The sequence below is a fragment of the Sus scrofa genome, chromosome 10 (assembly GCF_054392235.1).
Source record: "Sus scrofa isolate SSC_HxYL_T2T_F1_AM1 chromosome 10, Sscrofa_HxYL_maternal_Yorkshire_Landrace_v2.0, whole genome shotgun sequence".
Classification (NCBI taxonomy): Eukaryota; Metazoa; Chordata; class Mammalia; order Artiodactyla; family Suidae; genus Sus; species Sus scrofa.
In genome coordinates this window covers 34,465,935-34,491,667 of record NC_139392.1, presented here as the reverse complement: position 1 = coordinate 34,491,667, position 25,733 = coordinate 34,465,935, and the positions used below count along the sequence as shown (strand labels likewise).

Sequence of the window (25,733 nt, the reverse complement as noted above, 5' to 3'; positions counted from 1 at the left end):
CTTTGGGAGATCATTAGATGATGGGGGTGGAATCCGTGTGAATGGGATTAGTGCCCTTCTAAGAAGGAATGAGATAACTGTTCTCAGTCATATAAGGATACAGCTGTCTACAAGCCAGAGTGGACCCTCATCAGACACTAGCTATGCCAAGTACCTTTATTCTAAGTTTCCCAGTCTCCAGAACTCTGAGAAATCAATGCTTATTGTTTTAAGCCACCTAGTCTATGGTATATTTGTTTTAACAGACCCATGTAAGACAACTACTGATAACAACACTTCCTCTAAATCTCATAATCCTTAAGGTGGTATCTAGTAAAGCCATGCAAAGTAGAAGAAATATACATTAACCATAAATCTGGAAGAAATCTTGTTGTAGCTAGTAATTTAAAAAAAAGAAAATGTGCTAATAGTTGTTAAGACTTTTTACTTATTAAATCAGGTGCTATAAAAATGATCTAAGGAATACTTTAATATGAGACTAATGGATTTCTTTAGTTTGTTTGTTTTTGTCTTTTTCTAGCACTGCACCCAAGGCATATTGAGGTTCCCAGACTAGGGGTCTAATCGGAGCTGCAACTGCCAGCCTATGCCACAGCCACAGCCATGCCAGATCTGAGCCTCGTCTACAACCTACACCATAGCTCACCACAACTGCCAGATCCTTAACCCACTGAGCAAGGCCAGGGATCGAACTTGAAACCTCATGGTTCCTAGTCAGATTCTTTAACCCCTGAGTCACAATGGGAACTCTTGAGGCTAATGGATTTTGAAAAAACAAATGAACTCAAGATATCAAATCATAAACCAAAATACATATTGTGATAATTATATCCTGACTTCTGATTACATATGATAACACACAAAAAAAGAACAAAGGGTCATTAGAAAATTACTCTTTTGTAAAGCAGCCATAATAATGGTTGTAAAACAGAGGTCAACATAGAAGAATGTATTTGTGGGGTTATTTTTTTTCCTCTAGTAATATGACAAGCCAGCTCTTAATGCTATGAAGTATTTGGTTCTACATATTAAGGATTTTATATCTCCCTTCTCCCTGCATGAATTAATATAGAACAACCATGAGGAAAACCTCATTTTGTTCAAACACTAAGTTCATTCCACTTTTATCAACTCTTGGTCTGGACAAATATTAAAACATATTTAAGAATGAAGAACAGATGCTTAATAATAACTTATCATAGGTTTGGAAATAAAAACCATTATGATTTAACTTAAAAGTATCAAACAATTATAACCATATGAAACCTATATTATATACGTTATAGTAGATATAAATATATCTCACATTGTGATTTTTTATCTTGATTATTTCCCTTAATAAGAATAATTTATTGCTAAACTCCTTTAAAATTTTCTAATACACTAGAAATGTTGATAAATTTTTCTCAATGTTGTTGTATCTTATTTTACAAAAAGTTTTGTCTATCAAACAAATGATTAGTGTTATAAGAATTATCGAACAACATGATTATAGTGAATGGAAATCTGGACTTAGTCAATCATAGAAGTACAGTTGTGTATTTTAATTTCAAAAAATTTGAGCATGTATAAATTTTTCTTTGTTGCACCTCATCTGTGTTAATTATCATGTTACTATTTTCAATGCACAATTTTGCTTCCCATAAAAAGAAAACAAATATCACCATCTTCCCATAAAAAGAAAACAAATATCACTACCTTTTAATCTCTCCTTGGAGTGTTTCAATTTGCTTTTTCTTCTGTTCAGTCAGTTGCTTTAACTCATTTCTGTTACCCTGAAGTCGTTGTTCTTCTTTTTCCTTTTGTTTTAAACTCTTCTGGGCCTGCATTAGTTGTCCCTGCATTGAATTGCACTCCAATTTCAACTGATGAGAAGTCTAAAAGAAAATAAAATCTGTTTAGCATTCTTTTATCCATTCACCCTACTTCAAGCTAAGCACTACTCTAAGTAGAAACTACTGGGTCTGATGGCCATAAACAATCCACTAGTAAACCACAAAAGAAAAATCCCTGTCCTCACAGAGCTTTCATAACTGACACTATTCACTATTAGCTGGCATGCTGAATTAATCTTCAATATTTGTTTAATCCTCCTTTCCTTTTTAACTTATATATTTGGATAGAGCTTGGAAATGGACTATTCCTTTGCATCATAACATAGGGAAAAACAGCATTAATCTCTAGATTGCTGAAATGTCTACTGCCTTTCAAGGATATTCACATGCTACCTGAGCCCATTAGCCACAATCAGAAAGGATAGCTTCATATTAACTGCAATAAAACCAAAATAATTTTGGCAAATATGTTTAGTATTTGATGAAACTAAACTATACCGCACACAATTTGTCATTTAGAGATCTGAGGAATATTTTGTTAATACCTTCTTTTTACAATCTACTAGGATATAGTTCTGTTCAAAATTAGACATCATATAGAAGCTAAGAGAGGTTCCTCTGTGGCCAAGGAGAACTACACATTCTCCGACATTTCTAGCTAAGGTCATGTTTCATGTTTTATGCATATTTCACTATGAACATAATTTGAGCAATTTGACCGTATTCTGAGTAACTTTTGAAAAAAATTCAGTGCTTCAGCTTATCTCCAACACAAAGGGAAATATTTTGTGCAAAGCAGGAATCAGGCAGTATAACAATAATGATTAACAAGTACCACTGGTTATGATAACCAATGACAAAGTAATAGCTAACATTTGACCATTTATTTTGTTAAGTTGGTTTTCTAAGCACTTTGAAATATATTAACCAATTTATTTCTCAAAATAATTCTATAGTGAACATTCTCTTATTAGCCTTATCTTCTACTGAGAAAACTGGAACACAGAGAGATCAAGTTGTCAGCCTAAGACAAGGCAAGACAGCATAGCTATTAAGTGGCACAACCAGGATATAAATCTGGACAATCTGGATTCAGAACTTATACACTAAACCACCATAATTTTGCCAGTTACATGTTGGCATCTAAAACACAGGTGTCTTCTTTCAATCAACAACCAGAACACAACACTACAGATGTGTCAGGACCAGGTTTCACTACTTTATCAAATCAGATCTCTAGAAAGCTACATGCCTGGACTCTGGCTGCTGGAGGTATGCCTTCAGAAAAAATAGCAACATATTATTATACTCGCTTAATGTATATTATACTCTTGCTTCTTTTGATGGAGAACAACAGAAGTATTAACCACAGAAAATCTTTTTTTTTTGTCTTTTTAGGGCCGCACTTATGGCACATGGAGATTCCCAGGCTAGGGGTCAAATCGGAGCTGTAAATGCCTGTCTCCACCACAGCTACAGCAACAGCAGATCCAAGCTGTATCTGCAACCTACACCACAGCTCATGGCAACGCTGGATCCTTAACCCACGAAGCGAGGCCAGGGATCAAACCTGCATCCTCATAGACACTAGTCGGGTTTGTTAACCATTGAGCCATGACAGGAACGCCAACAAATCTCTTCATTGTTAAACAAACATTATCAAATATATTAATATCAGTGTCCATGAAATTGCCCTTAAAATTTCATTTCTATGGAAAGCCTATCAAGACTTTTTTTTTATCCATAGTAGTCTTCCTTAATCTAGATTATCTAATTATAACTCTATAGTTAGATTACTCAATTTTCCATCTTTAATTAACTACTTTTATTTTAGGCCTCTTATCAAAAACTAGGTTAAATCTTTTTAGTAGTGGGTAGAATACAAATGAAATAAACCTTCTTTTGACCTAATTATCACTGAAAATATTTTGAAAATATAAATACCTTATTATGCTATAACATATTTTGTTACAGAAAAAGAAAATCTTAGCTCCTCTTTTTCAAGTGAGTTTTTCAGGTCATTCTGTTCCTTATGTGTGCATTCTATCTGTACTTGAAGGTGATGCTTTAAATCTTTGCAGGTTTTCTCCTAAAAAAATGGAAACTATATTATGCCGAAAATATCTGTAGTAAAATAAGACTTTTGGTTTACAAGCTTATAAGGTCCTTAGAAGGAAATAAACCAGAATTGCTGATCATTGAAGATGGGACAAAACAATCCCATTTCATTAATAAAAACAGGCAAGTATTATAGCAGTAAGGAAGGAGGAACAGGAAAAGGCTAAGTGTTTCAATCATCAACCAAGAGTCACAATAAATAATTTAGATAGTATTTGGACAAGATTTTAGAAAACTCTGGTTTGGAAGCCACATTTTTTGTCACAGAATTAATTAAATTAATTAACTTATGTGGTTGTGGATACTGTTTGGTTTTTTTGATCACATCTGTGGCGTACAAAAGTTCTCTGGCCAGGGATCAAACCCATGCACACCACGGCAATGACCCAAGCCACAGCAATGACAATGCTGGATCCTTAACTCCCTGAGCCACCAGGTAATTCCAAATTATGCTATTTTAAACGTAGAATAATATGCTTCAAAAAAAAGGAAGCAAGGAAATTCTTAAAAAGAAAGTGTTGAAATGATAAATAAAAATAATCACATATACTTTAAGAGGGAATGTGTACAGATAGATGTTTTCTCCAAAGAGAAAGGAACATAAAAGTAACATGAAAATCTTTTTTTTAGGAGTTTCCATTGTGGCTTGGCAGAAATGAATCCAACTAGTAACCATGACGGTATGGGTTTGATCCCTCGCCTTTGCCTGGGGTTAAGGATCTGGCATTGCCATGAGCTGTTGTGTAGGTCACAGATGCAGCTCAGATCCCACATTGCTGTGGCTGTGTTGTAGGCCTGCAGCTGTGGCTCCAATCCAACCCCTCCTGTGGGAATTTTCACATGCCATGGGTGTGGCCCTATAAAGCAAAAAAGAAAATGTCAAATATGAATTAGGCAGAAGAATCAGTACATTTTAAATATTATCACTTCTGCTTAAAAAAAAAGTAAATATAAACAACTAACCATATCTAATATAGCAGCTTTTCCCTTCTGACTTTCCTTTTCAAATTCACTTCTGGAGTTCTTCAAAGAATCAGAAACTTTTGATCATTCCTCTTTTGCTCCAGAAAGCTCTGTTACTAGAGTTTCTTTCTCCATCTTCACTTTGTGTAGTTCTGTCACTGCTGCTTGAATTTTGTTATTCAATTCTTTCTGCTGCATTTTTGCATTTTGACTTAAATTTTCTATTTTCTTGTTTAAGGATTTTTATTTCCTTCTTCTTGCTTGGTAAGCACTTGCTTAATATTTTCAAGTGCTTCAGATTTCTTCTGTAGATCCAACTTTGTACTGGATATGCTATTTAAGAAAAAATTTAATAATGCATAATTTATCACCTTTAATTTACCATTCAAAATAAATTATTATTTTTTTAAACTTTTTTGTATCCTTAAGAAGTAAAAATAATAATTTAATTTATCAAGCCAGTACCACCTCACACCAGTCAGAATGGCCATCATTAGTAAGTCTACAAATAGCAAAGGCTGGAGAGGGTGTGGAGAAAAGGGCACCTTCCTACACTGTTGTTGAGAATGTAAATTGGTACAACCACCATGGAGGTTCAATAATATGGAGATTCCTCAGAAAACTAAATACAGAACTACCATATGACCGAGCAGTCCTATTCCTGGCCATATATCGAGACAAAACTTTCATTCAAAAAGATAAACGCACTCCCATGTTCACTGCAGCACTATTCACGATAGCCATGACATGGAAACAACTTAAATGTCCATCTACAGATTAATGGATTAAGAAGATACGGTACATATATACAATGGAATACTACTCAGCCATAAAAATGAATGAAGTAATGCCATTTGTAGCAACACGTATGGAACAAGAGATTCTCATACCAAGTGAAATTAAGAAAAAAGAGGAAGACAAATACCCTATTTCATTTAAACGCAGAATCTGAAATACGGCACAGGAGTTCCCACTGTGGCGCAATGGAATTGGTAGGATGCAGGTTCAATCCTTGGCCCAGCACAGTGGGTTAAAGGATCCAGCATTGGTGCAGCTGAGGCATAGGTCTCATCTGCAGCTTAAATCTGATCTCTGGCCCAGCAGCTCCATGGGCAGCCCCTCCCCCCTCAAAAAAATCTATCTACAAAAGAGTAACAGACTCCCAGACTTACAGATTTGTGGTTGCCAAGGGGAAATGGGACAGACTGGGAGTTTGAGGTTAGTAGAAGCAAACTATTACATTTAGAATGGATAAGCAATGAGGTCCTATTGTATAACACAGGAACTATATCAAGTCTCAGGGAACTATATCTTGGAAGATAATATAAGAAAAGTAATATGTATATATGTGTGTGTGTGTGTATGTATATATACATGTATATGACTGGGTCACTTTTCTGTACAGCAGAAGTTGGTACAACATTATAAATTAACTGTAATTTTTTTTTAAAAAAAGCAAAAAAAATTTAGTCAAAAAATAATAAAACCACACAACCAAAAAAATGCCGTAGAACATCTGTTCTGCCTATTTAACAGATAAAGAAGATTTACCTCAAGTAAATAAATTAGTGGTAAAGTCAAGACCATCTAACGCCCCTGACTTAATCCCCAAAGAAAACTGTGCATAGAGCAAACCTAGCCTATGACAGCCAGAAAAGTTTTCCCTGTACTCTAAAGAACCTATTAGCCCCTGAGCATACAGAAATTTGCCTCCTTCCTTGAAAACATAAAACACACTATATCTTTGAAACGACTTAAACTTCAAAACACATAAGGTAAGTAGGAAAAAAATAGAAGAATATCTCATTTCAGATAGAGGAAGGACAAAAGATTTATTGTAATCTTAGAACCTAGCAGATTATGTAAGAGATTTGTTATTATTTGACCCTTAAAAAATGCTTTCTGTAGCTAAATCAGTAAAAATTTATAAGAATAAGGAAATGAACATATTGCTGTAAGAGTTAAAGACTTCTCTTTTCATAAAATGAATACAATTATGTTTATATGCATATCAAAGGAAAAGCACATATTAAAGATCAACAAGTTTCTAAAGAGAAAATAAAACCAGATGCAAAGTAGTATTTCTAGAATATATCCTCTTTCTAGTGTATTTTACCATCAATGTACTTACTATAAATTGAACAATATGTTAAAGAGAGATTATTAAAAGCTATATCAGCCACATAATTGAAGTTAGGTATTAATACAATACCAGAGCTGCACATATACCTTGAAAATTTCTAACTTTTAGTCCCAGAAACTTACTTTTACTTTCTAAAAAGTAGCTAGAAAAGTGAACTACATTCATAGGATCCTGTACCGCACTGATTTTTAAAGGTCTAAACAGAAAAGTCATTGTACTAATTATTACTTTAACATTTTAATATAATTAAAATCCATGTCAAGCAACCTTGAAATTAGGACTTGATATATTTATTCACTATGCTATTTAACTTTCCCACAAATAATTATTATAAAATCATATGACTATGTGAATCAAAGACAGCAATAGAAATAAAGGCCTTCATAGTGACTGCAAAACTTAGCTGTTTTTTTAAAGTCACTTAGTAATAAAAAAACAAAACAAATCAAAATGAAAACAAAAACACACATGATCTGGGAAACCTTAACACCCCTTTCTCAGAAACTGATAGAAATGACCAGAGGGGAAAATATGGCAAGGATATGGAAGATTAGAACAATATTATCAACTACCTCAACCTAATTGATATTTATGGAATACTTTACCCAACAACACATATGTGTACCCATGGAAAATTAACCAAGATACGCCATATACTGGGCCCTAAATAAAACAGTTTGAAAAGTCTGAGTATGTTCTCTGACCTCAGTGGAATTAAATGAGAAACCAGTAACAGTAAGATATCTACAAGAATCCCAAATATTTGACAAGTAAACAAAATACTTCTAACTAACCATGATCAAAGAAGAAATCACAAAAGATATTTGAAAATATATTAAACTGCAGAGAAATGAAAATATAAGATGGAAGTTGGTGGGCTTGAATAGCATCAGTGGCCATTGAGAAAGGGGGGCCCTGTGCCCTGTTATGTGGGCTGAGCCTTTCAACCAAGGTTGAGGGTTTAGTCAAACTCTAGATATGTTTACCTAGCTTGCCTTTCTTAGGTAGTACTCTAGAAAGGCAGGACCCAACATAGGAAATGTTCACATAAAGTATAAAGGGAAAAAACAAAAAAACAAACAAAAAAAACCTTAGTAGAAGTGGAAAGAACCACTGATCCCATAAGTGTCCTTGGGAAAGAGAACAAGAAGCAACTCAGAGGTCACCTTCAAAGACACATGACTGGCTTCCAGAGGTGACAACCAAGTTAGTGGGTGATACAAAGGATCAGGTGTACTCTCCAAACGTCAGCACTGGAAACTATGATGTTATCAGTGAGAAGAAATGCCATTTGCACCTGTATATCCTCAAATTCACAGTATCAGGACCCAATGTACTAGATATGAGAACAAAAAAATTTTGTCATCCCTCCCAAAACAAGGATGCAACCATGAAGGTGTAAAACAACTTAATTATTGATGGGTTTTATTTCATTTCTCTGAAAGGTAACTTTCCCACGCACCCAACTTCCATCTTTACTACTGAGAGTCAAAAATCTTCATGCTCTTGCCACAGATCAAGTCCGTCAACACAGTCGGAATGGAATATTTGGCATTTAAAGACAAAGTCTGCTGAAATGTGACTGGTAACAAGCCCTCCTATTTAACCATATTATATGGATTTATTTTTATTCATATTAATATAAGCAGTTTATAGAATCAAGTAAATCCTTAAAGATGTGATGATAAAATTGAAATCTTAAAAATATGTTAATTCTTAGTTTACAATGCTCCCCCTTAAGTCATTAAGCTTATGTTTCTTTCTCCATTTCAACTTGTTTACTCAATTCTGTAGCTCTAAGCTCTAAATCTGTGTTCAGTTGTCTTTGCTGTTGTAGATCCTGCAAAGCTTGCTCCTTGCTTGCTTTAACTTCAAGTGAATCAGCCTCCAATTTCTATTGAAGAAATATAATAACAACTTTAATGTCAATTATCTATTATAACATTATAACACTTTTGTTTACATTCAAACTGGTGTTGACATAGCACACAAAAATAGCCAAAAATATCTGTTATAATAAAAAATACACTCTGAAGCTTTCACTGAATAAAGCTGCCATTTATCATGGAATATTTAAGAAAACCTAGCAGCAGGCTTCCTATAGGAGAAGCAGTCACTGAGTTTTTAATTTTCAAAATTAACTCTAAGAGAAAAACTTAAAATAATTATATTTGTTACCTGCGTAAAATTTATTAACTAAAGTCCGAAAAAACTAAGTAACAGGTTCACACATGGGCCCACTTAAAATATGTACTCCTTTATAATCACAGTTAATAATACTGACATAATTAGAACTATTCACAACTAAAATGCAGTTGTCATGTCATCCTTCTCATTAACACCTATTGACCCTAAACATAAAACCAATTAAACTTCTGATTTTGCTTCTTTAATCTCTTCATCTAGAGATCATTGTTCTTCACAGTGTGATTTTTGTCTCATTCATGTAGATATAACTGTGGGTACTTTTACAAATTCACAAAAGTCAGGAGTTCCCTAATGGCTCAGCAGATTAAGGATCCGGCATTGTCACTGCTGCAGCTCAGGTTGCTGCGGTGGTGCAAGTTTGATCCCTGGCTGAGACCCTTCCACATTCCATAGGTGAAGCCAAAAAAAGTCAAACTGTTAAGTACATAGTTCAAAAATCTATGAGCAAGGCATTTTCTTGTATAGCAGTAAAAAATTTTGTGCCCTAAATATTTTATAAGCCAATCTAGGTACCTGTATTTCTTACTCAATGCTTATATTTGACACTCAATGTAACTATGTTAATTCTATGTAACAGATGGAATACGTCCTAAAACAATGATTAGAAAAAATATCTAATATCCAATGTTGTGATAGGTTACAATAAATATTATTGGTTCTAAATAACTACTTTTAAAAGATACTTAAATAGACTTCTCATGAGATGCCTTCATCTAAAAAATTAGTTTTTTGTTTTTTTCAACCATTATGTCGAGTAATTTGTCATGCCATGTTATTGACCATAAAGAAAATAAAAAAAGGAATGCAGAGAAGATCTGAAAATGTAATTTTCTTCTTCCACGTTATACTGATGTGGATGTGGATGTATACAAATTCAAAGCCCAGGATTCTACAGTTGTACAGAAGTGCTTTATCTGACAGTGGAGGTATAACTTATATATATAGTAACTTGAGAAATTTTTAACTTACAGCAGTTTTAATTTAAAGGACAAGGGACTCAGGTCAAATCCTTCTCTCATATGTGTAGCCACTTAATCTCTTTAGCTCCAAACTTTCATCTGGAGTTGTATTAAAGAAAGAAGTTTACCATAGTGTAAATTATAATAAATTTAAATAATATTAAATTAGAAACAAAACCCAAGGAGTATAAATGTAAAGTTTAAAATAGGAAGAAATATGCCATCCCTGAGTATTATACTGGAATAAAGAGGGAAAGAGACAGGAATGATATAGCAAAACAAAAAATAAGTTCCTCATAATTACAGAGTAGATCCCTGGTTGGCTGTCTCTCTGAAATATTTACACATACCATGGAACCAGTATATATGTTAACTGCTATTTGCAAAAGCCCTCCTTTAACAAAGAAGTTAAAAGTAAAGATGGAATTCAAAAACCAAACAAGAAAAATCACAGGTAATTTTTTTTGGTTCCCAGGCTAGGGGTCAAATCAGAGCTATAGCCTACACCTAGCAATGTCACAGCCTACAGCAACATCAAATCTAAGCCAAATCTGCAACCTACGCCACAGCTCATGGCAACGCCAGATCCTTAACCCACTGAGCAAGGCCAGGGATTGAACCTGAAACTTCATAGTTCCTAGTTGGACTCATTTCTGCTGCGCCACGATGGGAACTCCATTTATATTTATTTATTTATTTATTTATTTATTTAATTTATTTTTGTCTCTTTGCTATTTCTTGGGCAGCTCCCGCGGCATATGGAGGTTCCCACGCTAGGGGTCTGATCGGAGCTGTAGCTGCTGGCCTACGTACGCCAGAGCCACAGCAGCATGGAATCCGAGCTGCATCTGTGACCTACACCACAACTCATGGCAACGCCGGATCCTTAACCACTGAGCAAGGGCAGGGACCGAACCCGCAACCTCTTGGTTCCTCGTCGGATTCGTTAACCCCTGCGCCATGATGAGAAATCTTTCTTTTTTTTTTTAATTTTTAAAACTTTTACATCACAGCTTAACCTTTGTTTGAAAGTTTGAAATCTTAGATTCCATCTGAGTCATCAATTACATTGCTACAGGAACAGAAAATATGGCGAAATTCAGTTTCTTTTATACAAAGCTTAATTTGACCTTCTAATTCTTCAGTTTTCTGTTCTAAAGAGAGATGTTTCTCTTTATATTCTTTAAGATGACTTTTCACCTGACTGCCATATTCTTGCTTATCCTGCAAATGTGTAGTGACCTGAGCCAGTTGAGTAGTGACTTTATTCAACTCCTTTTAGAAAAGTAAAATTACAGATAATTTCAGTAAGGATTACTTTACTCTAGTTCCCAAATGATCGGTTAAAGTAAAATAGAAAATTCTAATTTTATTGAAGAAACTACTTTGAGTAAGACAATAGATAAGTCTATCAAAGGTTAAATTTACCCACCAATATAAAGGACCTGAACTGAAGTTATACACAGCCTGAGATACTAAGTTTACATACCTAATAGTTCAATTAACTTTCTCAAGGAAGAGTTCCTTTAGGAGCCAAAAGATACAGGAGAATATTAAATAAGCTAACAGTAAAATAACAATGTCACAACTAAATATTATCAATGTTCAAGGCAGCATTTTTAAATAATTTATTAATTATAATGATAACATAATGTTCATTTGGAATATCTAGTTGCACAGGGAAAAAAAAAACAAAAAAAATACTAGGAAATCCACTACCCATAGATAATCACTATTAATATTTTGCTAAATTTCTTTCTAGTCTTCTCTGTATGCTAGCCTCTATTTTCTGATTTGTATGTTTAAAATAACAGGTCTTGCTTTACATAGTGTTTTATTGTAACCTTTGTTTTTCCATAACAATGCATCATGAACCTGACATTATTTTCTAAAATATCATTATACATCACTACATAAATTCCAGTTTTATTGATACAGACCATTTTTTAGCCAAAGTCTTATTTTACAGTCTTAGGTTGCTACAAAACTTTCTGCAGAGATGCAAAGTATGATTATTCCTTAGGGTAAAGGACTAAAGGTGAGCTAAAGAATAAGAAAAATCTGATACGGGAGGACAAGATGGCGGAGGAGTATGGGGACACGCTCGCCCTCTCCCACAAACACAACAAAAAAAGCACATCTACAGAATAAATAACTCGCACAAACAGCAACCAATCGCTGGCAGAGGAACCTAAACTCCAATAACGGCAAGAAGTTCGTGACATTACTGGGCACATCGGGAGAAAAGAGGAGAGTGAGAGAAGGTGAATCCGAGCTGGACGGGCGCTCCTGAAAGGGAACTGCGGAGGAGAAAGGGATCCCACATCCTGGAAAGTCACCTACTCGGGGGAAAGATCAAACGAACCGGAGGAATCTCCAGATGCAGAGAAGAGTGTAGCAGTAAGCTGGAGTAATGAAAAGCTGATCAAGAACAGAAGAGACCATCTGAACTACGGGCAAAGTCACCAAAAATTGAGATGCCTGGGTGGGGGCTGGGCACCGAGACCTCAGGTCCAGAGGTTAGTCCCCAAGAATGGGCTGGGGGGCGGGGCGGAGCAGAGACTGCTTGGGAGGTCTAGAAACCGGTCTCTCAAGTTTGACTGGGCAGAGGCTGCCTGGGAGACTGGAAAGCAAAGCTGTCACAGGGGAAGGGAGCAATACTCTAGGGGTGGGGAAGTGGAAAACCGCATCAGAGGGAACCTGGGAGAAGAGCCTGGTCTGCGCCCGTGCTGGGGAGGGGAGACAAGGGGTGGGTCCCCATAGAATAGTCCCCATGCCACAGCAAGCTTACAGGCCCACTAGCTAGCAGAAAGCTGTGCTTCCCAGTGCATCCCCTCCTCCCACCCCCGCCACCCTCTACGCTCTCTCGGACCTGGGGTGCCTGCCATCCAGGAGGGCTGGCCTCAACAACTGCCTGAAGCCTACCACTGCAGGGGCTATCCTTGCACAGGCCTGCTTGCCCTTTGGAGGGGCTACACTTCTGCAGAGCAGCACCAAACACCACCAGCTCCCAAGAAAAGGCCTCCAGCCCAGAAAAGCTAGAACAAGCCTAGCCAGGCTGTGAATATATCTGCCTAATTCTTGGACGGTTTTTCTGTGTCAGGCTGCCCCGGGGAGGAGCCTCTTGGGTTTTCAGCGGCCCTGCTACCAGCCAAAGCCCCCAGGGGGTGCCGAGACCTAGTGGATCTGCTGAATAGGAGTGCCATCTCCAGGCAGGACACCCTGCCAGCCCAGAAAAGCAGCAACAAGCTTGGCTGAGCTGGGAAAAGATCTCAGACGATCTTTCTGAGTTAGGCTGCCCTGGGGAGGAGCCTCTTGGGTTTGCAGTGGCCCTGCTACCTACCCAAGCCCCCAGAGGAACAGACAGACAGACAAATGGAACAGAATAGAGAACCCGGACATAAACCCTGACACCTATGGTCAATTAATCTTTGACAAGGGAGGCAAGAACATAAAATGGGAAAAGGAAAGTCTATTCAGCAAGCATTGATGGGAAACCTGGCCAGCTGCATGCAAAGCAATGAAACTAGAACACACCCTCATACCATGCACAAAAATAAACTCAAAATGGCTGAAAGACTTAAATATAGGACAGGACACCATCAAACTCCTAGAAGAAAACATAGGCAAAACACTCTCTGACATCAACATCATGAATGTTTTCTCAGGTCAGTCCCACAAAGCAATAGGAATTAGAGCAAAAATAAACCCATGGGACCTAATCAAACTGAAAAGCTTTTGCACAGCAAAGGAAACCAAAAGGAAAACAAAAAGACAACTTACAGAATGGGAGAAAATAGTTTCAAATGATGCAACCGACAAAGGCTTAATCTCTAGAATATATAAGCAACTTATACAACCCAAGAGCAAAAAAGCCAATCACCCAATGGAAAAATGGGGTAAAGACCTGAATAGACTGTTCTCCAAAGAGTATATACAGATGGCCAACAAACACATGAAAAAATGCTCAACATCTCTGATTATAAGAGAAATGCAAATCAAAACTACCATGAGATACCACCTCACACCTGTCAGAATGGCCATCATTAATAAAACCACAAAGAACAGTGCTGGAGGGGCTGTGGAGAAAAGGGAACCCTCCTGCACTGATGGTGGCAATGTAAACTGGTACAGCCACTATGGAGAACAGTCTGGAGATACCTTAGAAATCTATCCATAGAACTTCCATGAAAGATAGACAAGATGGCGGAGGAGTAGGGGGACACGCTCGCCCTCTCCCACAAACACAACAAAAAAAGCACATCTACAGAATAAATGACTTGCACAGAACAGCAACCAATCGCTGGCAGAGGAACCTAAACTCCAATAACGGCAAGAAGTTCGTGAAATTATTGGGCAGAACGGGAGAAAAGAGGAGAGTAAGAGAAGGTGAATCCGAGCGGGATGGGCGCTCCCAGGAAACTGCGGAGGAGAAAGGGATCCCGCACCCTGGAAAGTCACCTACACGGGGGAAAGATCAAACGAACCGGAGGAATCTCCAAATGCAGAGAAGAGTGTAGCAGTAAGTTGGAGTACGGAAAAACCAATCAAGAACCCAACGGACCATCTGAACTACGGGCAAAGTCACCAAAAATTGAGACGCCTGGTTGGGGGCTGGGCACCGAGACCTCGCCTCTGAAGGTTAGTCCCTGAGAGGGGGCCGGGGGATGCCTGGGTGGGGGCTGGGTACCGAGACCTCGGCTCCGGAGATTAGTCCCCAGGCTAGGGGGGCGGGGCAGAGCGGAAACTGCTTGGGAGGTCTCTAAACCATTTGAAGGGGCAGAGACTGCCTGGGAGACTAGAAAACAAAGCTGTCGCAGAGGAAGGGAGCAATACTCTAAGGGCAGGGAAGTGGAAAGCCGCCTCAGAGGGAACCTGGGAGAAGAGCCTGGTCTGCGCCTGTGCTGGGGAGGGGAGAGAAGAAGGGGTGGGTCCCCATAGAATACCCCCCACACCACAGCAAGCTTACAGGCCCGCTAGCTAGCAGAAAGCTGCGCTTCCCAGTGCATCCCCCCCACCCCCACCACCCCCTATGCTCTCGCTGGACCTGGGGCAACCTGCCATCCAGGAGGGCTGGTCTCAACAATTGCCTGAAGCCTACCACCACAGGGGCTGTCCCTGCACAGGCCTGCTTGCCCTTTGGAGGGGCTACACTTCTGCAGAGCAGCACCAAACACCACCAGCCCCCTAGAAAAGGCCTGCAGCCCAGAAAAGCTAGAACAAGCCTAGCCAGACTGTGAATAGATCGGCCTAATTCTCTGACGGTTTTTCTGAGACGGGCTGCCCCGGGGAGGAGCCTCTTGGGTCCCAAGGGCCTTGCTACCCGCCCAGGCCTCCAGGGGGTGCTGAGAGCTAGGGGACCCGCTGCATAGGACTGCCAGCTCCAAGCAGGACCCCCTGCAGCCCAGAAAAGCTGCAACAAGCCTGGCCGAATTGGGAAAAGATCTCAAACGGTTTTTCTGACTCGGGCTGCCCTGGGGAGGAGCCTCTTGGGTCTCCAAGGGCCCTGCTACCCGCCCAAGCCCCCAGGGGGTGCTGAGACCTAGTGGACCAGCTGCATAGGACTGCCAGCTCCAGGCAGCACCCTCTGCAGCACAGAAAAGCTGCAACAAGACTGGGCGAGTTGGGAAAAGATCTCAGACGGTTTTTCTGAGTTGGGCTGCCCTGGGGAGGAGCCTCTTGGGTCTCCAAGGGCCCTGCTACCCGCCCAAGCTCCCAGGGGATGCCCCACTCCAGTGAAATAACTGCTCAGCACCACCAGCCCCCTGGAAGAGCCCCTGCGGCCCAGAAAAGCTGCAACAAGCTCAGCCAGACTGTGAAAAGATTCGCCGATATTCTCAGGCTGTCCTTCTGAGTTGGGCTGCCCTAGGGAAGAGCCTCTCAGGTTCTCAGTGACCCAGATAGCTTCTCCAGCCCCCAGGGGGTGATGCACCCCTGAAGAGCAGCTGCCCAACACCGCCAACTCCCTGCAAGAACCCCACAGCCTAAAAACACCAGAGCAAGCTCTGCATGACCAAGTGAAATCCGCGACCATCGTGGGGTGGACCTCCCAGTCCTGTCTGCCCTCAGGAAGTCCTCCATTGCTTCAAAGAAACACTGTTAGCCCCATCAACACTCCAGAAAAGCCACACTGCCTCAAAAAAGATTGACCAACAACGCCAGCCCTCAGGAAATATTCCACGGTAGTGACAAGGCAAACACTGCCCGATCACGGAGAGTACAACTCCCTCAGGAGAAAGAAAACAACAAGCAAGATGAAGAAGCTGAGAAACCACCCCCAGTCAAACCAACAGGAGTACTCACCTCAAACAGTCAACAATGAAACAGATCTCTGCAGACTGACAGACCTGGAGTTCAAAAGAGAAATACTGAAAATACTGAAGGAATTAAGAGAAGATATGAACAGTAATGCAGATACCCTCAGAAAGGAACTAGAAAATATAAGGAGGAGCCAAGAAAAACTAGAACATTCATTTGCAGAGATGCAAACTGAACTAGGGGCAGAAAAAACCAGAATGAATAATGCAGAAGAACAAATCAGTGATATGGAAGATAGAATAATGGAAATCAATCAATCCGGTCAACAGACAGAAAACCAAATCAAAAAACTGGAAAGCAATATAAGAGACCTATGGGATAATATAAAGCGGGCCAATCTACGCATAATAGGAATTCCAGAAGGAGTAGAAAAAGATAAGGGGATGGAAAATATATTTGAAGAAATTATCGCTGGAAACTTCCCAAATCTAAAGGATACTGGGTTCAAGATACAAGAAGCACAGAGGGCCCCAAACAAACTGAACCCAAACAGACCTACACCAACACACAGCATAATAAAAATGGCAAAAGTTAGTGATAAAGAGAGGATCCTAAAGGCAGCAAGAGAAAAACAGAATGTTACCCACAAGGGAACCCCCATAAGAATATCAGCTTATATCTCTACAGAAACACTACAGGCCAGGAGGGAATGGCAAGAGATATTTAAAGTGCTCAAAGGAAAAAATATGCAACCTAGAATACTCTATCCAGCAAGAATATCATTTAAAATAGAAGGGGAAATAAAAATTTTTCCCAACAAACAAAAACTTAAAGAATACAGCAACACGAAACCCAGGTTAAAGGAAATATTGAAAGGGCTTCTCTAAACCAAAAAGAAAGGAAGGAAAGGGAAGAAAAAAGAAAAGAAAAAAAAAGAAGAAGAAGAGGAAGAACTAGGACTGAGGAAAATGCCATCAGAGAGCAGTCACTCAAATAAGCCAGCATACAGATTTAATCATGAACATGCTTCAAACAAAATAAAATTAAAAAGAAAAAAATAAAAGAGTCATCAAAACCATAAAATGTGGGCAAGGGATGTTAGGAGGTAAATAACCCTTTTTGTTTGTATGTATGTCTCTCTTCTTAATTTTTAATATAGTAATGAAGTGTTTGAACTTACAGGACCATCAGGCTAAAACACACAATTATGGGAAGGGGTTAGCATACTTAAAAAACAGGGCAACCACAAGCCAAAACCAAATATTGCATTTGCGAAAAATGAAAAAAAAAAATACACTCAAGCAGATAATAACAGGAGACCATCCAACCAAAAAAAAAAACCAAAAAAAAAGAAAGGAAGAATGGAGAACCATAGAATCAACTGGAACACGAGGTTCAAATGGCAATAAATAATCATCTATCAATTATGACCTTAAATGTCAATGGACTGAATGCCCCAATCAAAAGACACAGAGTGGCTGAGTGGATAAAAAGGCAAAAACCTTCAATATGCTGCCTACAAGAAACTCACCTTAGGACAAAAGATACATATAGATTGAAAGTGAAAGGCTGGGGAAAAGTATTTCACGCCAATAGACAAGACAGAAAAGCAGGAGTCGCAACGCTCATATCAGACAAAATAGACTTTAAAACAAAAGACATAAAGAAAGACAAAGAAGGACACTACTTAATGATTAAGGGATCCATCCAAGGAGAGGATGTTACTATCATCAACATATATGCCCCAAACATAGAAGCACCCAGATACATACAACAAATATTAACAGACATAAAGGGAGATATTGATGAGAATACAATCATAGTAGGAGACCTAAACACCCCCCTCACATCAATGGACAGATCCTCTAGACAGAAAACCAATAAAGCAACAGAGATCCTAAAGGAAACAATAGAAAAGTTAGACTTCATTGATATCTTCAGGACACTACATCCAAAAAAAGCAGAATACACATTCTTCTCAAATGCTCATGGAACATTCTCAAGAATCGATCACATATTGGGACATAAAGCGAATCTCAATAAATTTAGGAGCATAGAAATTATCTCAAGTATCTTCTCTGACCACAATGCCATGAAATTAGAAATCAACCATGGGAAAAGCAAAGATAAAAAACCTACTCCATGGACACTAAACAACATGCTACTTAAAAACCAATGGGTCAATGAGGAAATCAAGAAGGAAATTAAAAACTACCTTGAAACAAATGATAATGAAGACACAACCTCTCAAAATCTATGGGATGCTGCGAAAGCAGTGCTCAGAGGGAAATTTATAGCAATACAGGCCTTTCTCAAAAAAGAAGAAAGATCCCAAATGGACAACTTAACCCTCCACCTAAACGAATTAGAAAAAGAAGAACAAAAAAGTCCTAAAGTCAGCAGAAGGAAGGAAATTATAAAGATCAATGAAGAAATCAATAAAATAGAGATTCAAAAAACAATAGAGAAAATTAATAAAACCAAGAGCTGGTTCTTTGAAAAGGTGAACAAAATTGACAAACCCCTGGCCAGACTCACTAAAAAGAGAAGAGAAAGAACCCAAATAAACAAAATTATAAATGAAAAAGGAGAAATCACAACGGATACTGCAGAAATACAAAAAACCATAAGAGAATACTATGAACAACTATATGGCAACAAGTTTGACAATCTGGAAGAAATGGACAATTTTCTAGAATCTTACAGCCTGCCAAAACTGAATCAAGCAGAAACAGACCAACTGAACAGACCAATCACTAGAAATGAAATTGAAGAGGTCATAAAATCACTCCCTACAAATAAAAGCCCAGGACCAGATGGCTTCACAGGTGAATTTTATCAAACATATAAAGAGGAATTGGTGCCCATCCTCCTTAAACGCTTTCAAAAGGTTGAAGAAGAACGAATACTGCCAAAGACATTCTATGATGCCACCATCACCCTCATTCCAAAAACCAGACAGAGATACCACCAAAAAAGAAAACTATCGGCCAATATCATTGATGAATATAGATGCAAAATTCTCAACCAAATCTTAGCCAACCGAATCCAACAACATACCAAAAAAATTATACACCATGAACAGGTTGGGTTCATCCCAGGTTCACAAGGATGGTTCAACATACGCAAATCAATCAGCATCATACACCACATTCACAAAAAAAAAGTCAAAAATCATATGATCATCTCAATAGATGCAGAAAAAGCATTTGACAAAGTTCAACATCCATTCATGATCAAGACCCTCGCCAAAGTGGGTATAGAGGGAACATTCCTGAATATAATCAAAGCCATTTATGATAAACCCACAGCAAACATAATACACAATGGGGAAAAACTGAAAGCCTTCTCACTCAAATCTGGAACAAGACAGGGATGCCCACTCTCACCACTGCTATTCAACATCGTTTTGGAAGTCTTAGCCACAGCAATTAGACAAACAAAAGAAATCAAAGGCATCCATATAGGAAGAGAAGTGTTAAAACTGTCACTGTATGCAGATGACATGATTCTATACCTAGAAAACCCTAAGGACTCAACCCCAAAACTCCTTGAACTGATTAATAAATTCAGCAAAGTGGCAGGATATAAGATTAACATTCAGAAGTCAGTTGCATTTCTGTATACCAGCAATGAAATATTAGAATAGGAATACAAAAGTACGATACCATTTAAAATTGCACCTCACAAAATCAAATACCTCGGAATACACCTGACCAAGGAGGTAAAGGACCTATATGCCAAGAACTATAAAACCTTAATCAAAGAAATCAAAGAAGATGTAAAGAAATGGAAATATATTCCATGTTCCTGGATTGGAAAAATCAATATTGTGAAAATGGCCATCCTACCCAAAGCAATCTACAGATTCATTGCAATCCCTATCAAATTACCCATGACATTTTTCACAGAACTAGAACAAACAATCCAAACATTTATATGGAACCACAAAAGACCCAGAATCGCCAAAGCAATCCTGAGAAACAAAAACCAAGCAGGAGGCATAACTCTCCCAGACATCAAGAAATACTACAAAGCCACAGTCATCAAAACAGTGTGGTACTGGTATCAAAACAGACAGACAGACCAATGGAACAGAATAGAGAACCCGGACATAAACCCTGACACCTATGGTCAATTAATCTTTGACAAGGGAGGCAAGAACATAAAATGGGAAAAAGAAAGTCTATTCAGCAAGCATTGATGGGAAACCTGGCCAGCTGCATGCAAAGCAATGAAACTAGAACACACCCTCACACCATGCACAAAAATAAACTCAAAATTGCTGAAAGACTTAAATATATACGACAGGACACCATCAAACTCCTAGAAGAAAACATAGGCAAAACACTCTCTGACATCAACATCATGAATGTTTTCTCAGGTCAGTCCCACAAAGCAATAGGAATTAGAGCAAAAATAAACCCATGGGACCTAATCAAACTGAAAAGCTTTTGCACAGCAAAGGAAACCAAAAGAAAACAAAAAGACAACTTACAGAATGGGAGAAGATAGTTTCAAATGATGCAACTGACAAGGGCTTAATCTCTAGAATATATAAGCAACTTATACAACCCAACAGCAAAAAAACCAATCAATCAATGGAAAAATGGGCAAAAGACCTGAATACACATTTCTCCAAAGAAGATACACAGATGGCCAACAAACACATGAAAAAATGCTCAACATCGTTGATTATAAGAGAAATACAAATCAAAACTACCATGAGATATCACCTGACACCAGTCAGAATGGCCATCATTAATAAAACCACAAAGAACAGTGCTGGAGGGGCTGTGGAGAAAAGGGAACCCTCCTGCACTGCTGGTGGGAATGTAAACTGGTACAGCCACTATGGAGAACAGTCTGGAGATACCTTAGAAATCTATACATAGAACTTCCATATGACCCTGCAATCCCACTCTTGGGCATCTATCCGGACAAAGCTCTACTTAAAAGAGACACTTGCACCCACGTGTTCATTGCAGCACTATTCACAATAGCCAGGACATGGAAACAATCCAAATGTCCATCGACAGATGATTGGATTCGGAAGAAGTGGTATATATACACAATGGAATACTACTCAGCCATAAAAAGGATGACATCATGCCATTTGCAGCAACATGGATGGAACTAGAGAATCTAATCCTGAGTGAAGTGAGCCAGAAAGACAAAGACAAATACCATATGATATCACTTATAACTGGAATCTAATATCCAGCACAAATGAACATCTCCTCAGAAAAGAAAATCAGGGAATTGGAGAAGGGACTTGTGGCTGCCTGAGGGGAGGGGGAGGGAGTGGGAGGGATCGGGAGCTTGGGCTTATCAGACACAACCTAGAATAGATTTACAAGGAGATCCTGCTGAATAGCATTGAGAACTATGTCTAGATACTCATGTTGCAACAGAAGAAAGGGTGGGGGAAAAACTGTAATTGCAATGTATACATGTAAGGATAACCTGACCCCCTTGCTGTACAGTGGGAAAAAAACTTAAGAAAAAAAAAAAAAAAGAACTTCCATATGACCCCACAATCCCACTCTTGGGCATATATCCGTACAAAACTCTACTTAAAAGAGACACCTGCACCTGCATGTTCATTGCAGCACTCTTCACAATAGCCAGGACATGGAAACAACCCAAATGTCCATCGACAGATGATTGGATTCAGAAGATGTAGTATATATACACAATGGAATACTACTCAGCCATAAAAACAAACGACATAATGCCATTTGCAGCAACATGGATGGAACTAGAGAGTCTCATCCTGAGTGAAATGAGCCAGAAGGACAAAGACAAAACCATATGATATCACTTATAACTGGAATCTAATATCCAGCACAAATGAACATCTCCTCAGAAAAGAAACTCATGGACTTGGAGAAAAGACTTGTGGCTGCCTGATGGGAGGGGGACGGAGTGGGAGGGATCGGGAGCTTGGGCTTATCAGACACAACTTAGAATAGATTTACAAGGAGATCCTGCTGAATAGCATTGAGAACTTTGTCTAGATACTCATGTTGCAACAGAACAAAGGGTGGGGGGAAATGTAACTGCAATGTTTACATGTAAGGATAACCTGACCCCCTTGCTGGACAGTGGGAAAATAAAAAAGTATAAAAAAAAAGAATAAGAAAAATCCTACAGTTCTTAAAATAAATGTACTACCAACCAGCTTCCCCTACCGATATCAAAAGGTTAAACTAGTGTCTTCTACCACAAGCAGTGCATGAAAGTGGCTTTACTACACCACATCAACACTTCTGGTGTTACATACACACAGTTTACATTGGTAAGGGCATATTTTATTTTTATCTTAATTTGAAACTGATTCTTAATGAACTTGAGGGTTTGCTAATTTAGGTTTGATTGTATCCTTTTGTAGGTTCACTTATTTCTTATGTGAAAGTGCTTTAAACATCAAAAATATTAACCCTTCATCACGTACTTCTGAAAATGTTTTACTCTTTTAGCTACTTGCTGTAGAATTTTGTTAGTAGTAATATTTTCAGCAGGAAAATTTTAAACTTTTCCGTGGTTACTCTTATGAATACATTTTCCACTATAGCTTTTGACACTGATTATTGAGCTTAGAAAATACTTTCCAGATGTCTTTGGCAATAATGTAAGTAAAAAGCAATTTGAAGATCAACATCATATACGGCTACAATGTGCGTAAAAGAAAAAAAGACCAATGGGTGTGGTCTCTCTCTCTCTTCTTGCTTACACACACACAGAAACACACACAGACACACACTGGTTGAGTGTTTGTAGAGGTCTGAAACAATATGTATCAAAATTTAAAGTAAACATGCAATCTAAGAGCTTAGGGTAAATATAGAAAATGGTTTTGTTAACTTGATATACTACTATGTTGTTAAAAAAATTTGGACTGACAACGAGTATTATTTCTTAAGAAGTAAATTTTTTAAATTCCTACCTGGTGAAAGGAAAGAAACATCTACCAGCATTCTGACCTTGACCCTAAAGTAAGCAGCTATTATTCTGTGGAACTATTGAGAAGATTAACTGATGTATCCCTTCCTGGCCCACTTACTCCTACCCCCAAGAAAAGAGAGTAACTTTAATTACTGAGATGGAACACACAATGCTCTTTTCCTGCTTCCAGGTAGGAAACATACCTGGATCATAGCTCGATTACCTACTAAAAACAGGTGTGGAAGTCTAGCTTTCTTTCCCAATCATTGGCCCTCAGGAGTAAATATTTTAGCTTTGTGCCAAGGTCTAATTAATGGGAGAAATACAATATTAAAAAGCCCAACTGTAGCTGCACACAAGTAGAGCTTTATCAAAAACAAAGATACTATTTTTATCTCCATCTGTCTGACTCCTGCATCTGCCACTCAACTAGCTCTGAACTCAGGGAGAAATTAAGGAGAATACGTCAATTTCAATATTATATAAAACTGAGTATCATTTTTACACATTTTCAGTTATTTTATCTACCAAAACTTTAGGTTATGGTAAAAAATCGTATCAAGTTCCCTTACCTGCTGTTTATCTTGCAATGCATTTTGAGCTGTGTCCAAATGATTTTGAAGATCTGCTCTTTGAGCAGATTTTGCTGCTTCTGCTGATAGTAATAATTCAGTTTTGGCTTTAATCTGTAACAAAATTTACACAGCATTTAGTTTATATTTAATTCTTGATTTCCCCCTTGCCTGAGTGCACATGACTTCTGTCACTAAATAATTTAAAAAATTTAAATCTTATGTCAGAAAACATAAAGATTCAGGCATTAAGAAAATAAGTATGTGATAATTCCCCAAACAAGGATGAGTAAGGGAAAAGATTCCTAATATTTGGATAAAAGATAAAAATAAATCCCTATATAACACCAAAGCACTCTTCCCTCTCCACTGGGCATCCACATACTGAATTATTTGATACTCATCCAACAAATTATATTTTTTGAAAAATGAAATGGGTATCCTCTTTTTTTTCCAAATTTGAATAACTTATTGTATTATTTCTGATTTTCAATGGAATTATTCTTCTAAAAAAATTTAAGTGTTAGCAATGTTTCTAGTAACTTTCTTTACTACAGTATAGAGTAAGAAACCAATGATGAGAATGGAGAAAGAAATACATCTTAATTCCCACTCCTCGATGGACTCACTGAGCAAGATTCCCATATTGGCTTCTGAAAGAAAATATGCTAATATACATAATGGTATCATATAAGGGCTTTTTTAATCAAAACTTTAAAGTAAAATTTAAAAATCAAATTCAAAATAATTCAAAGAAATTTAACAGAGATCTAATGGTATAATATCAAATTGCTTTAAACTTCAAAAACAACAAAAAGGGATTCATGAAAACAGAAAAGTGAAAAGACTTGGTGGTTTCAAGAGGAGAGAAAGAGGAAGAGGGAGGGGGAAGGAGAGAATGAGAGAGAGAGAGAGGCAAACAGAAAAGTTCAACAAACTTTCAAAACAGAACCTTAATTTAATTCCTATTCTTATTTGTTTTTCCATTAATAAGTAAGGCAGGAGAGCAGGGTAGGGAGGGGGGAGAAACAGTTCAAAATGTGATCCTAAAACATGCTTTCTTCATACAAACTTCATATTAAGTCACATAATTCAATATTACCTGTATGTCAAGCTGGGAGACCTTCTCCTTTCTTTCATTTAATTGATTATTTAATTCATTGATGCTGGCTTCTAGGGAGAGGACAGTCTTGTGCAGCTCTAAGAAGTGCCTTCTGCTCTTGCACCTGGTCATGCAAATTCTCCTGGGCCTTTAGTTGAGTTACCTACCATATAGGCAACACTCTAATTATAAAGGTCATGAATGATATAGTAAGAACGAAGAAACCCAAATTTAAGCAACATGAGAATGTTAAATTACTCTGACAGATTATCTCAACTTTTTGAGAAAAACTGTTCCCATCTTTCCAAAAACAAATAAACATGGACCACATGATAGTTCTATATTTAGTTTCTTGAGGACCCTCCATACTGTTGTTCCTTCCATAGTGGTTGTAGTGATTGACATTTCCACTGACAGTACAGGAGGGGTCCCTTTTCTCCACACCCTCTCCACATGTGTTATTTGTAGAATTATTAATGATGGCCATTCTCACTGGTGTGAGGTAGTACCTCACTGTAGTTTTGATCTGCATTTCTCTAACCATTAGTGATGCTGAGCATCTTTTCAATGTGCCTACTGCCCATCCATACATCTTCTTTGGGGAAATGTCTATTTAGGCCTTCTGCC

At 38.1% G+C, this 25,733-nt stretch overlaps 1 protein-coding gene across 2 annotated transcripts in view; it reads right to left on the bottom strand.

Moving 5' to 3' along the window:
• LOC110258382 (uncharacterized) overlaps window positions 1-25,733 on the bottom strand; it is a 160,587-nt gene that overhangs the window by 16,633 nt on the left and 118,221 nt on the right. Inside the window, exons 5-9 of one of the 2 annotated variants that reach the window (XR_014818317.1) lie at window positions 25,107-25,269; window positions 24,005-24,118; window positions 4,917-5,249; window positions 3,780-3,924; window positions 1,699-1,877 (exon numbers count right to left, since the gene is read on the bottom strand). The gene's annotated coding sequence lies outside the window, so the exon portion shown is untranslated. The remainder of the gene's footprint in view (window positions 1-1,698; window positions 1,878-3,779; window positions 3,925-4,916; window positions 5,250-24,004; window positions 24,119-25,106; window positions 25,270-25,733) is intronic. The other variant, XM_084980906.1, reaches the window with a different exon arrangement.